This window comes from Macaca nemestrina, chromosome 3 (genome assembly GCF_043159975.1).
Source record: "Macaca nemestrina isolate mMacNem1 chromosome 3, mMacNem.hap1, whole genome shotgun sequence".
Lineage (NCBI taxonomy): Eukaryota > Metazoa > Chordata > Mammalia > Primates > Cercopithecidae > Macaca > Macaca nemestrina.
The window spans coordinates 159,817,228-159,830,932 of NC_092127.1; the positions used below are offsets into that span (position 1 = coordinate 159,817,228).

The 13,705-nt window shown below is 43.3% G+C and overlaps 1 protein-coding gene across 2 annotated transcripts in view; it reads left to right on the forward strand.

Moving 5' to 3' along the window:
- LOC105487754 (RELT like 1) overlaps positions 1-13,705 on the forward strand; it is a 74,814-nt gene that overhangs the window by 22,266 nt on the left and 38,843 nt on the right. The window lies entirely within an intron of this gene.

The following is a 13,705-nucleotide window of genomic DNA, read 5'->3' on the forward strand; positions in this document are numbered from 1 at the left end:
GTTTCTTTATATTGACATCACTCGAGTTTCAGTCCTTTGTTCTGGTAGCAACCTGGGGTTCAGGAATGCTCTGAGTGCCCCAGCCTGCTGCCTGTCACGAGTGTCCTCTTCCCTTTTTATCCAGCCAAATTTAGTTATTCTGTTGAGGGTCAGCATAAAGTCCTTTTTCTTTCTGGATCATCTTTGTTACTTCCCTTCTCAACCTATGTGACATTTAAGAAGGAAGCCCCAGCTTAAGGATAGGTTATGCCCCAAATACTACATTTCAGTAATTAGATTGTAAGTTGAGATGCATTTTCCCATTAAAAATGATAATTATCATTAGTAATGATAATTTTTCAAGGCACCCGTTAGCCAAATGCATCTGAAAATAAGTTTTTATCGCTAGGCATTGCTGACTTCTGCACGTTTTGTTGGGGAAGTTGTCTGGGCTTCCATCTGTTCCCAGAGTGGTCTTTGGAACCCAGAATCAGACTCCAGTGCTCCTGTCTCATGGTAGCATTTCAGGAATTTTAACACAATACAGGTAATTGAGGGACTGTATGCAGCTGGGGTTGGGTGGGATTTTGTTTCATGGGTGGCTGGACTTTGGCAGGTGGGTGCCACCTGGGAGACCCCTCCCTGCCCAGTCACAGCTGCCTTTTCGGGGAAAGGTGGGGCTGTAGCCCCTGTTTGTCTAGGAATTGATCGGAAGCCGGTAGCTACTTCAAGTTTCACTACAGAGTTCAGCACTTATTTATATACCGACTAACAGTGTTCTCCAATTCCGTTTAAGCCCATTTGTTCTCTCTACAACATATTCTTGAGCTTGGGCACATGCTGTGTCTTTATGATTGCTACTGTGGGTAGATGGTCTTAGAGACTCTGACTTTAGTTATTTGTGTAACCAAATAGGAATGATTTGGGGATGATTTTATTTTGTAGAACTCGCTTTGGTTTCTCTTCTTTTATTATTGTGGGCAGTTATTTAAACTGTATTTAAAGAATTAACTTGGCTGGGTGTGGTGGCTCATGCCTATAATGCTAGCACTTTGAAAGGCCAAGGAGGGTGGATTGCCTGAGCTCAGGAATTCGAGACCAGTCTGGGCAACATGGTGAAACTCTGTCTCTGCTAATATACAAAAAATTAGCCGGGCCTCGCGGTGTGCGCCTGTAATCCCAGCTACTCGGGAGGCTGAGGCAGGAGAATTGCTTGAACCTGGGAGGCGGAGGTTGCAGTGAGCTGAGATCCTGCTACTGCACTCCAGCTTGGGTGACAGAGTGACTCTGTCTCAAAAAACCAACAGAATTAACTTAAAAGAGGTTGTTTTGCACTAGTAGTAAGCTGCTAGCTACTGACTAGATAATAGGTCCTAGCTCAGGACTGAGAGGCAGTAGGTGGACTAGTTACAGATTCTGTCGTGAAACAGGATTTTTGTCCCAGGCTCTTACCAGTTTTTAACCATGTGACCTTGAGCAAGTGCAGTACCCTCAGCAATCTCCTCACTCTCAGTGTTGTGACAGTCGGAAACCCTTGGGGCTGGTAGTCTAAACTCTAAATGATGTGACCCCCTCCGAGGGGTCTAATCAGATCCATTAATGTTTATGCAGCAAACTAAGTGGAATGGAGATTGTAAATAGCCTCACATCAGGTCAGTGCAGGGTTTGCTACCAGATGAGTTTGTCAGATTTGATGTTGCTGTGAAAGGGGTTATGAAACAATTGGATTTGAGAGCTGTTTGGATTTGGCCTTGTGGACATGGAGGATGGACTTGTGTCTTCATCTCCAGCAGTGTCAGCCTAGAGTGAATTGTGGATGAGGCTGCAGGAGGTTGGGGAATAGTGCAATTCTGAGAACCATGAAGAACATCAGCTCCTGCTTGTAATTTTTCAGATGAGGAAACTGAGGCCCAGAGAGGTGAAGTGACTTGTTCAGTATCACAGAGGTAGCTGGTGGCAATGGTGAATGAAGAAAAACCCCTTTAGAGAAATGAACATTTAGACATTTAGCCATCTTGGTAATCTACACCAAAAAATAGGCCCTTCTCAGATACTGTGATTTGAATGTTTGCTTAAAAAAAAAAAAAAAAAAAGAAGGATGTGTGTGTGTGTGTATGTGTGTGTGTGTGTGTGTGTGTGTGTGTGTGTGTGTGTGTGCTTAAAAGCTATATTCCAGCTAACCTTGATGTGGATTACCCACTTATCAACCAAGTCCCTTTCCCATCAAGAGTTTGTTGGTTCGGTTTGCTAGGAAACCCTAGCTTCTGAGAATGCGCACCCTTTCCCGGTAAGGAGAGGAAGAATTGCTATCAGAACCATTCTTGATCTTGATCTTGGTCGGCACAAAGCTGCTTGGGAGAGGTTACAATGGCTGCCTTGTCTGGAGTCTCTGGTTGGATTTGAGAGCTGTTTGGATTTGGCCTTGTGGACATGGAGGATGGACTTGTGTCTTCATCTCCAGCAGTGTCAGCCCTGAGTGCATTGTGGGTGAGGCTGCAGAAGGTTGGGGAATAGTGCAATTCTGAGAACCATGAAGGACATCAGCTCCTGCTTGTAATTTTTCCGATGAGGAAACTGAGGTCCAGGGAGGTGAAGTGAGTTGTTCAGTATCATAGAGGGAGCTGGTAGCAATGGTGAATGAAGAAAAACCCCTTTTGAGAAATGAACATTCAGACATTTAGCCATCTTGGTAATCTAGACCAAAAAATGTTAGCAACCTTCAAGCCATGCCCGCTGGGTGTGAGGAATGCCATTTCCCTGCCATTCTGTCTCAGCTCCTCTGACCACTGGGGTCAGTTAGAAATGCAAGTGTTACTTGGAAACAAGCTAGAAAACTGCTTTTGACTTTTTAGGTTGACTTCCAGCCATGCCTCATGTCTCCTCCTCAGTTCCCTGTTGTAATCTCAACAGGATCTTGGCAAAACACACATACCTCGTGGGTCCTCAGAATACAGCAAACTTACCGAAGCGCACTGGGCCCAGGAAAAACCCAAAGGCCAAACACTGGCCTTTGTGTTGTACATTTTTTATTTGTGGTGCTGTGGAAGAGAATCACACTTATCAGCTAGAGCCAAGCTCTGCCTGTTTCAGTGGCTCTTGCTGTGTGCAGAAGATTCTCAAAATGAAGTGGTGGGCTTGTTTTTGGAGAGGCAGCAAGGCTGTAGGGATCCCAGGTTATGACCTGCGTAAGATGAGCTGTGATTTGGGAGTTAGGAGGGTGATTGATTGGTGATAAGGGCAAATAGTAGAGTTTTTGGGTTGTTCGTCTGGTAAAACTGCTTTGGAGCCTGGTGGGAGCATTTTCAAAACATATCCTGCTTCTTGCTGTGCTAATTGGAATCCATAGTTTTGAAGTTTGAGGAGGCTTTATTCTAAACCAAGTTGTGAAATAGGAGAGAATAGGCCATCATTTAGCATTTCAACAGAAAAGTGGCTAAATGATGAAATATTGTTGAAAGAAAAATAATGAAAATGTACTTTAGGCATTGGTAGATGGACAGCACTCTCTCCGAAGTCGTGTTTTAAGTACGCAGACACTGAGAGTAAGAGAAAGCGTGTTTGAGCACGCAGGATCCACACTGCCTGGTTTGAATCCAGGCACTGCCACTTGGTAGCCATGTGACCTTGACCTCGGGAATATTGCCTGACCTCTCTGTGCTTCTGTTTCCCCATCTGTAATGTGAGGATAACACTGGTAACCATTTTATAGGTTTACTGCGAAGATTCAATGCTTAGCTTAGTGTTGGCTCATAAATGCTCCACATTTGTGGTGGCGGCTGTTGTTAGTATTGATAGTGCTGTAATAAACTAGTGTGAATCAGACATCATCGATTCTGGAACCATCTCACCCTAAACTGTTCTCTTTTGTACTCTAGCTCTGTCTGCTTTCCATTCTGATCCTGATTTGTTATTCTGCTTGGCTTCCAGCCTGCATGGCACTCCCTGAGTGGGCTCATAGAGTTAGAGATTTGGGGTGCACATCTCAGCTGTGTCCTGAATGCCATTGTGCGTTCTTTTCCCTGACACCTCCCTTCGGCCTCTCTGCTGAGCCTACTGTCTGCTGAAGTCCCCTCTTCTGTCCTCACCTTCCTAGTTACCAACAGATGTCATTGCTTCCTCCCTGGCTGTTCCCTAGGCTGGCTTTGAACTCCTGGGCTCAAGTAATCCTCCTACCCAAGCCTCCCCAGTCGTTGGGACTGCAGGTGCATTTTACACTGGCTTACCATTGCTTTTTCTGGTTTTTTTTTTTTTTTTTGGTGAGACAGGGTCTCGCCCTGCCAGGCTGACCCACCCTCCCAGTACAGTGGCACAATCATGGCCCACTGCAGCCTCCACCTCCTGGCCTCATTTTGATCCTCCCATCTCAGCCACCACCCAAGTAGCTGGGACTACAGGTACGTACGCAGAAGCACTCCTAGCTATCTTATTTTTTGGGGATTTTTTTGTAGAGATGAGGTTTCAGAAAACCTGTAATCTCTCCTTGCCCTTCCCAAATCCTGGGATTTCAGGCATAAGCCACCACACCAAGCCTTGCTTTTTATGTTAAAAGACAACAGAGGCACCTGTTCCTGTAACTTTCTTCCACCCACTATAAAGGAAGGCCTCAGGAAAAAGTGTATCCTTTTCTATTCCAATATTTAACTCCCTTCCTTCATATGGAAATCATCTCAAGGCCATTGCTTCTACTGCCTCTCTGTCTCTCCCTTTTGCTTCTTCCCTTCTACATATAAATACTTTGGTTTCATCCACTTAAAAAATAAACTCCAAACAAAAATTTCTCCCCTTCACCCTGAGGTTAAAAACTACCCAACCCTCCTTGCTTGCTCAGACTGGGCTTCTGGAAGGAGCACAGTGAGCTCAGTGTCTCTGTTCCTGAACCCAGGGAATCCAGCTTGCATCTTGCCATCCAGTTCATTGGAAAACTGTTCCAGCAAGGCCACCAAAGATATTCTGTGGATTGTTTTTCTTTCTATTTTATTTTTGCCTATTTATTTCATTTTTTGTTTTACTTTATCTTTAGAATTTTTAAAGAACGTTTACTTCAAGAAACTACAGACAAACAGGGAGTAAAATCCAACAAGAGGGAAGTTAAAAAATCCCAAGCTGCTCCTAAATTAGAAACTGAAGGTTTCCCATGTATTGTTAGGAATTTCTATGTGGCCTGATTTATCTGAGTTCTTCTCCAGCCTCTTTCTAAAGATTTCTCTTGGGTTGTGTCTTCGTTTGTTTTCCGTTGCTATAACGGAATACCCAAGGCTGCGTAATTTGTAAAGAATAGAGGTTTATTTAGCTCACAGTTCTGGAAGATGGGAAGTCCAAGATTGGATAGCCATATCTGGTAAGGGCCTCTTGCTGCTTCATGACATCAGTGACAAAATGGAAGAAATCACATGGTGAGAAAGGAAGCAGGAAAGTGCCGAGGAAGCTGAACTCGCTTTTATAACAATCTGCACTCCCAGTAACTAACCCCCTCCCATGAGAACTGACTCACTTCTGTGAGAAGAGCATGAACTCCTTCATGAGCATGGAATCCCCAAGACCCAAGCACTTCTTAAAGGTCCTACTACAGCTCAACACTGCTACACTGGGGACCACATTTCAACATGTGTTTTGGAGGGGACAGATCATATTCAAACTTTAGCAGGTTGTCTGTTTCTTTCTTTCTCTCTCTTTTTAAAAATTGTGGTAAGAACACTTAACATGAGGTCTACTCTCTGAGCAAATTTTTGAGTGCACAATATAGTATTATCAGATCTCTAGAACTTACTCATCTCGTGTAACTGAAATTTTATATTTTATGCCTGTTGATCTGCAACTATCCCTTTTCCCCTGCCTGCCCAGCCTCTGGCAAACACCATTCTACTCTCTGGTTTCTATGAGTTTGACTATTTTAGATAACTCATATAAACAGAATTATCTAGTATTTGTCCTTCAGTGTTTGGCTTATTTCATTTAGCATAATGTCCTCAGGGTTTGCCCATGTTGTCACATTTGGCAGGATTTTCTTCTTTATAAAGCTGAATAATATTCCATTTTCATATGCCACAATTTCTTTATCCCTTTGTCTATCGATGGGCATTTTGGTGGCTTCCACATCTTGGCTTTTGTAACTAATGCTGCAGAGAACATGGGAGTGCAGGTATCTCCTTAAGATCCTGATTTCAATCCTTTTTTTGGATATGTACCCAGAAGTGGGATTTCTAGATCACATAGTAGTTATATTTTTAACCTTTTGAGAAGCCTTAATACTATCTAACATACTAGTGGCACCATTTTCCTTTGTATTTTAGTTGCACTCTCTTATAGCATCGAATCCAGCTGACTACTTACCTCTTCTGGAAACTCCTTCCTCTCTGTCCTAAAGTGGAGCTCTGGCTGTTCATCCTAAAGTGGAGCTCTGGCTGTTCTTCCTGAGCTTCTGAGTGGAGCAGATCCAGTTGCTCAATGTGTATTTCCATCTGGATGTCCCCTGCTTACCTCTATCTCTGCATGTTCAAAACGGAACTGTGATGTCCTCGAGAGGCCAAGTGAATTCGTTTGCTAGAGCTGCCTAACAAAGTGCCACAGACAGGGTGGCTTCAACAACAGAGAAGTCCAAGAGGAATGTGTCAGCAAGGTTGCCTCCTTCTGAGGGCTATGAGAGAATCTGTTTCATGCCTCTCTCCTGGGTTCTGGTGATTTGCTGGCAATCTTTGGTGTCCCTTGGCTTGTAAAAGAAGCATCATCCAGATCTCTGCCTTTTTCTTCATACAGTGTTTTCCCTGTGTCTGTCTCCACATTTCCTCTTTTCAGACGGATACCAATCATATGGGACTAGGGTCCATCCCAATGACTTCATTTTAACTAGATGACCTATGTAAAGTTCCTATCTCCAAATACATTCTGAGGTATTGGGGGTTAGGAGTTCAACATATAAATTTAGGAGGGGGTGACAAAATTCAAATCATAACACCAAGCAAACTTGTTTTATTTTCAGATATTTCCCATCACAATGAATGGGACCATGTCCACTATGTTGCTCAAGCAGAAACTTGGACGTCGTTCTTATTACATCACTTGCCCTTATATTAATTTAGGTTCAAGAACTCACAGAACCGAGAGGCAAAATTTTGAAATAGGAAACCTAGCATCCCTCAGACCTCACAAAGGGGCCTGTGACTCTCAAATGACTGACAGCCTCTGCTCTACATACTTTTTAAAGTGTCTACCATCTTGGTACAAAAGTAATACATACTCATTTTAGAAAGTTACACAAAAGTATAAAGATAAAATTAAATTAATATCGTTATTTTAGCACCCAGAATCACTTAGTATTTTGGTTTTGGCTTTATATCTTCATGTATTTTTCTTTTTTAAAAAAACAAGTTGGATCGTAGTGCATGTAAGATTTTGAGTCCAGCTTTTGAAATTCAACATTGGGTCATAGTGTTTTCCCATATCTTCACAAAAAATTTCGTAGATCTTTAAATAGTGGATATTATTTCATCAAATGAAACACAGTGACTTAGATATGTTCTTATTATCTCATTGCAAATATGCAGGTGTTGCTGTTTTTTGACTTTTATAAATAATGCAACAACCTTTGCTATTTGGGCTAAATAATTTGTTCGTGATTCAGACATGATTCAGCTAGGGGTGAAGGAGAAGGAGGGATACAGTGTTTCTCAGCAAATTATTAGTGTAAATTGAAGGAAAATTAAACCTACTGTCATGTGTGTCCGTGTGAAGAGACCACCAAACAGGCTTTGTGTGAGCAACAAGGCTGTTTTTTTCACCTGGGTGCAGGCGGGCTGAGTCTGAAAAGAGAGTCAGCGAAGGGAGATGGGGTGGGGCCGTTTTATAGGATTTGGGTAGGTAAAGGAAAATTACAGTCAAAGGGGGTTGTTCTCTGGCGGGCAGGGGTAGGGGGTCACAAGGTGCTCAGTGGGGGAGCTTTCGAGCCAGGATGAGCCAGGAAAAGGAATTTCACAAGGTAATGTCATCAGTTACGGCAGGAACTGCCATCTGGATGTGTACGCGCAGGTCACAGGGGATATGATGGCTTAGCTTTGGCTCAGAGGCCTGACACCTGCTGAAGTTTATAAATGTTTTAGACATTATGTATGAACAGTTACTTTGTTATTTAAAAGCTATTTTTCATTGGATTGTTAAGGTAGATCACAATATATTCTCCACCCTGCATCTTTCTTGTTGGCTATTCTTTGTAATGCTCAACAGCGCTGTCCAAAAAAAACTTTCTGGGATGGTGGAAATGTTCTTTATCTGGCCTGTCCAGTATGGTAGCAGTTAGCCACACATGGCCACTGGGCACTTGAAGTGTGGCTCTTGCAACTGAGGAACTGAATTTTTAACTTTATTTAAATTCATTTGGCTTAAATTTACATTTAAATAGCTACATGTGGCTAGCAGCTATCTTACTAAATAATGCAGGTCTTTTATGATTATGACTAAAATGCAGTGCCCACCTTTTTGTAGACACTCTTCTGAATGCTTTACCTATTAATATTATTTAATCTTCACAATGACACCATGCAGCAGGCTTCCAGTTACTTCTGCTATATAACAAGCAACCCCAAAGCTTAGCGGCTGAAAACAGCAAGCATTTCTTGTGTTTAAGGATCTGTTATACAATTTGGGCAGGGTTCATCAGAGACAGTTCATCTTTGCCCCATGCAGCATCAGTTGGGACTATAGGATCTACTTTTATTATGGCTATTACTGGCTGATAAGTTGATGCCTGCTATTTTCTCTCCGCAGGGAAGCTTAGGCTTCCTCACAGCATGGTGGCTGGGTTCCAGGAGCAAGTGCCCCAAGAAACAGAAAGTGGAAGCTGTCAGTTTCTTGTTGCTTGAGGCTGGAAAGCGATAATGCATCACTCCCAACACATTCTGTGGGTCAGAGAGAGAAGAGTATAAATGTAAGGGAAGGAGATACAGACCTCAACTCTCAGGAGAAGCAGTATCAAATAATTTTGAAGCTGGAAACCAAAAAGTATCTGAGACAGGTCTCAATTAGTTTAGAAGTTTATTTTGCAAAGGTTAAGGACATGCCCAGAGAAAAGGATCTCAAATCCACAGGAACAATCTGTGGTTCATGGCATTTTCCAAAGAAGATTTTGAGGGTTTCAGTACTTAAAGGAGAAAGAGGGAGCAGATGGTCACATTACTGAATCTACCTGCTGCAGGGGAAAAGGAGCGGGCAGGGTGATAGTCAATTATGTCAGTCAGTCAACACTTTACCTAAGATAAGGTGAGCATGGAGTAGCTAGCTACCTGTGCAGATACTTAACCTTTTATTGGTAGCTATCTGCCTAAGAACAAAAGGAAAGGCAGTTTCTTGAATGACTCAGCTTTCAGCTTAATTTTTTCCTTTTGGCATAGTAAATTGGGGTCCGAGATTAGATTTTTATTTCACAGGGCCGTCCTTTAAAATTATCACAGATTAGTCACATTGATTTTGATCCTTTTTATGAGAGGAAACAGAGTACAGAACAGTTAAAATTTCTCGCCTAAGATGACTTGTCTAGTATGTGGCCAGGTAACTTGTCTGTTATTTCTGCCAGGTCTGAGTTTTTAATCTGAGTACTCTCATGCGCTCCGTATGAAGAGACCACCAAACAGGCTTTGTGTGAGCAATAAAGCTTTTTAATCACCTGGGTGCAGGTGGGCTGAGTCTGAAAAGAGAGTCCGCGAAGGGAGATAGAGGTGGGGCTGTTTTGTAGGATTTGGTAGGTAAAGGAAAATTAGTCAAAGGGGGTTGTTCTCTGGCGGGCAGGGGTAGGGGTCGCAAGGTGCTCAGTGGGGGAGCTTTTGAGCCAGGATGAGCCAGGAAAAGGAATTTCACAAGGTAATGTCATCAGTTAAGGCAGGAGCAGGCCATTTTCACTTCTTTTGTGGTGGAATGTCATTAGTTAAGGCAGGAACCGGCCATGTATGTGCAGGTTGCAGGGGATATGATGGCTTAGCTTTGGCTCAGAGGCCGAACAAGTGCTATATTGCATCTCCCTATAATTTGTATGCTTCGCTAATTTAGATTCATATCTTCAGTTTTTTCATGGCACGATAATTATGAAATTAAGTGAATGACACGTCTGTAAGTCACAGAGCTCTGTAGATATGTAGTGTTTGTAAGGGTTTGCCGCGTGTCAAATTCACCATGAAGATGTAACAGGACGAGTCGCAGACAAAACTCCTCAGACACCGAAATAAAGAAGGAAGGGGTTTATTCGGCCAGGGGCCTCGGCAAGACTTCCGTCTCAAGAGCCGAGCTCCCCGAGTGAGCAATTCCTGCCCCTTTTCAATTCCTGTCCCTTTTAAGGGCTCACAACTCTAAGGGGGTGCACGTGAGAGGGTCGTGACTGATTGAGCAAGCAGGGGGTACCTGACAGGGGGCTGCATGCACCGGTAATTAGATGGGAACAAAACAAGATAGGGATTTTCACAGTGCATTTCTATACAATGTCTGTAATCTATAGATAACAGAACCAATTAGGTCAGGGGTCGATCTTTAACTACCAGGCCCAGGGTGCGGCACTGGGCTGTCTGCCTGTGGATTTCATTTCTGCCTTTTAGTTTTTACTTCTTTCTTTGGAGGCAGAAACTGGGCATAAGACAATATGAAGGGTGGTCTCCTCCCTTAAAGACACCTTCTCAATCACCTGAGTCAGAGGGAGGTGTTTGACTCCAATTCTGAGCCCCTCTGCTTTCATCGGTTTCCCATTGTCTCCCCAAAAAGCATTTATTATCACCCCCAGATTGAAACAGACGGTGATTCTGAGGAAAGCTCCTTGATCTCAGCGTGCTGCTTACTTCACCTATTCTTGTTGCATGGAATATGTGTTATATAAAGGAATTAATAAAGAAAACTTATTGTTTTAGGACCATAAAAGGAGTTAAATAAATGTTTCTGGTTTTTATTGAAAATAAGCCATGAGGTTAAACCCTAACTTAGATGGTATATTGCATATATTTAGGGATTTATTTATTATATTGATTCTTCAGGGAGAAATCAGAAAACACAGGCTATTTCAAATTCTGGAGGTTGTCTGATAAAGTAATGAATGCAACCTCTTACAAACCTAAGAAACCAATTATTTCCTTTCATGTTCAAAGATAATGGATATTTCCATGTGAAAGAGAGGTAGCCTTTGTTCTGTGGCCTCTGGTTTGCAAATCAACTTCTGTTTGATATTGTTTGCTGCTGTGATGAACTGTGCTCATTTCATACCAGGTATTTGTTCCCATTATGATGCAGGAGTTTGTAACTGGGATCACTTTGTAAACTGGGGACCTCCTGGCTGGCGAAGCCCTGCCCAGGCCTCGCTTGGCTACGCTGGCGTCCTTCAGCTCTTGCCTGTGGTATAGCTTGTACCCGCTTTCAGCAGTTCCCAAGCTCTTGTAGTGCACCCAAGAAGAATGAGGACACACGACACATTGAAGGGTGAGGAGGGCAGAGAAGAATTTTATTGAGGAATGAAAACGGCTTTCAGCAGAGAGGCAATGTGGGGTTCTGGGGAATGGTTCCCCTACTTGAAGTTCCTCCCGTGTGGCTGGGTCTGGGGCCTTTTATGGACTCAGAACGGGGGGTGCGTGCTGATTGGTTTGTGAGGAAAGTGCACCCAACGGGAAGACAAGTCCTCCCTCTGGTTGGAGGATTTAACTTGTAACTTGGCTTTCAGGCTTTAAACTGTCTTCAGCATGGAGGTGGGGTTTCACCAGGGACCCGCCCCTGTCTGCCTGGGCATTTGGCTGCCTCCTGCCGCTCTCACTTACAATACGGATTCTTTTCTCACCAAAATTCTCTTGAGAAAGCTCATATTTAAAGGTCTCTAGCTTTCCAATTTCTGGGTTTCTTGAGCAGTGTGTGTGAACCTCCCTTGATGAAGAAAAGCTCATTTTATCCCTTCACAGTCAGGATATTGTAAATACTGAAGCTTCGTTTCAGTCAAACCCTGCAGTTTTCTTTGGTTCTCATCTACCTGACTCCCCCACCTTCATTTTGTACTTCTTTCCTCATTTTTCCATGGCATGGTGCTCTGCTGATTCTTTTGCTACACAGTGTATTCTTCCTGAACTCTGGCGTCAAGTGATCTGCCTGCCTTGGCCTCCCAAAGTGTTGGGATTACAGGCATGAGCCACTGTGCCCAGCCTAAATACTAATAGTGGTAGCTAACACATTTATAGTGCTTACTGTGTGACGGGAACATATATAAGGCTAACTTTTTAATACTTTTTAATTAAATTAATTAATTAATTAATTTTTTTTGAGACGCCTTGCTCTGTCACCCAGGCTGAAGTGTAGTGGTGCAATCTCGGCTCACTGCAACCCCTGCCTCCCAGGCTCAAGCGATCCTCTCACCTCAGCCTTCCAAGTAGCTGGAACTACAGTTGTGTACCACAATGCCCAGCTAATTTTTGCATTTTTAGTGGAGATGGGGTTTCACCATGTTGCCCAGGCTGGTCTCGAACTCCTGATCTCAAGTGATTCGCCGCCCCCCTCAGCCTCCCAAGGTGCTATGATTACAGGTGTGAGCCACTGTGCCCAGCCCAGTGTGTTCTTCCTGCTGTCTCAATTGGCCCCATGGTATAATTGTGTGCTCCAGGCTCACTGCTTTCCGGAGTCCATGTGGCACCCCTGCAGGCTGAGATATCAAACTGCCTCTCATATATATATTCATATGATACTTTGACATGTCTAAAGGCAACAACTTCCCCTTTTCTCCAAAAGATACCCACTTCACAGTTTCCCTATTCTTGAAGTCATAAAGTAGATCATCACTGTTCTTTTCTCTTCTAGTACCCCGTGTGTTCCTTCCACAGCATTTCTCACAATCTGTCATGATCGGCCCATGCATACTTGTTTAATGGCTATTTCTGATGCCATCCTACAAGCCTCAAGATGGCAGGGGCTGCGTTACGTTGTTCATCACTCTGTCCAGTTCCCACCTAGTGTGGTGCTTGTCACATAACTGGCATGCGTTCAATGTTTATGGGGATTAGTGAACAGATAAACAAGTGCACTCACTTCCATTTTTATGTTTGCGCCCCGGGCCAAGATCTTGATGCTATCCCTGACTTTTCCCTCTCTTCATACTCTAGATCTGCTAGTTTACTCAGTCCTCCTAGAATGTAAGCTGCATGAGGACAACGATCTCTGCCTGTTTTGCTCAGTGTGATGTGCTTGCATCACAAGTGCCTAGAACGGTGCCTGGCATGTGGGTGACTATTTGCTATGTTGATTGCTAGTTTACATGTAATAATTTATTTCATCTTCATAACAATCCTAGAAGGGTGGGTAAGTAGTATTAGTATGCCCATTTCATAAGAAACCAAAGCATCAAGAGGTTAATTAAGTTCTTGTCCATTGTCACAGAGCTGCTAAATGGTGGAGCTAGGCATTAACTTGAGTGTCCTGAGGCCGTTCTCTTAATCACTAAGAACCGTGCTATAATGTAATGTAATGTTTATGTAATGTTTGTAATGTTACATGTAATGTTTATGTGTTTGTTCTGTGCTGGACCCTTCACTACAACCCTGTATACTCATTCCACAATGAAGAAGCAGCTGTCTTCAAAGGGTTTTTTAAAAAATGACCCAACGTGGGACCCGGTTCATGAGTAACAGAGTTAAACTCAGACTGTTTGAGCCCAGACCTGGGCTATCTTGTGCCTCCGCAGCCAGACCCACCAGTCTCCATGGCCTGTGGTTTTGGGAGCAGACCCTGATTT